Source organism: Octopus bimaculoides, chromosome 18, assembly GCF_001194135.2.
Source record: "Octopus bimaculoides isolate UCB-OBI-ISO-001 chromosome 18, ASM119413v2, whole genome shotgun sequence".
Classification (NCBI taxonomy): domain Eukaryota; kingdom Metazoa; phylum Mollusca; class Cephalopoda; order Octopoda; family Octopodidae; genus Octopus; species Octopus bimaculoides.
The window spans coordinates 31050764-31052245 of record NC_068998.1 but is presented as its reverse complement, the minus strand read 5'-3'; positions in this window follow the sequence as shown (position 1 = coordinate 31052245).

The window sequence follows — 1482 nt, the reverse complement described above, 5'->3', positions numbered from 1 at the left end:
CGGACGTTAAACGATGATAATGATGATGATGATGATATATATATATGTATACTATTTCAGTATTACGTCTGTATTGTTATGTGAGATACTGTCCTATATAGTATATATTCCTTATGCTTTCCAAAGCCAAGGTACAGATTTTGATGTATGAGGTATCAAAAGATTCAGTACTATTTTGACTACAAATTAAACTTAATTTCCATTCACATATTTGCATTTCAAAAATTTAGCATAATCTTGTCCATAAATCTACTATCGTAAAAATTTTATAGAATCACGTTACATTTTCTATATGTGTGTGTACCTTAAAAGACATCAATCATCACGACACACACCTTCACTCACTCACTCTATCTCTCTTTCTCACCATGCACAGACACGTTCATTTCATATAGACGTATATACATCTTTCATATTCTTTCTCTGTTCTTTTTGCATTCTCTTCTTTCAGTTTCTGCTCTCTTCAAATAAAATTTTTATAGATACAACTGCTTACAAAGATAGGGATTAATGTATAATTTCTTTCTATGTTCATAATTTTGTGTTTACAATATTAGGAAAAATATGTCACCAAAGAAAAGATGTAATCTTTCTGGAAACAAGTATAAAGAAAGGAGGATTGTAGAAAATCGAAGGCAAGAGAAGCTAGATGAAATTTTCTCAAGATCAGCAAACGCATGTTGCAGCACTTGATGCTGGATCATTATATCAATGTTTTAATGATTAGACAGAAGTCCAATAGAATAGCTTTCAGAAACACACTACGTACAAATTCATTCTTCACAACTCCTGAAGCTGTTTTGAGATATGATCCATCCCATTCTTATAAAAATAATAACTCTGTCCAAATTGGTGTGCTAAACACAAATTTTCTTTTCTGTAGAGCTTTAAAATTTTCAACTGAAACAAATTGTATGTGCTGCTCAGGTGGTCAGGTAACATTGCCAGCACTACCAGCTCCTTCTCAACCTCTTATGGATCTTCCAGAAGGCATTTCTATCCAGTCAAAGGATTTTCTGAACAATATCAGACAACTCTACAAATGACATCGTTTGGTGCATCTAAGAAGATAGATAAACATGAATTTACGACGTCAAAGTTCAAGGGCAAGTCTATCACCTCATTGGTTCCCTGTTACCCACAAATGAACAACCACAGTTCCTCCAAATTTACTTTATGTGTGATGTAGGACAACAAAGCCGAAGGTGTCAACATTTCAGATGATGGGTCGTGTTAGACACAGCACTGACTGCTGCAAGAGAGAGTATATCCACTGACAGCTTCTCAGTACATTCAAAAATCACATAACTCCCACAGGTTAGGGCCTGAAATACTTCAAACGGATGCATAGCATGTTATTTAGCCAAATTAGCCCATCATTTACTCCACAAATGTTTTGTTGTCAATGCTGCACTTTCCCATATCACCTGTTTCAACATAACTGTAATATATTATATACAAACTGTGCCATTTTAATCCCAA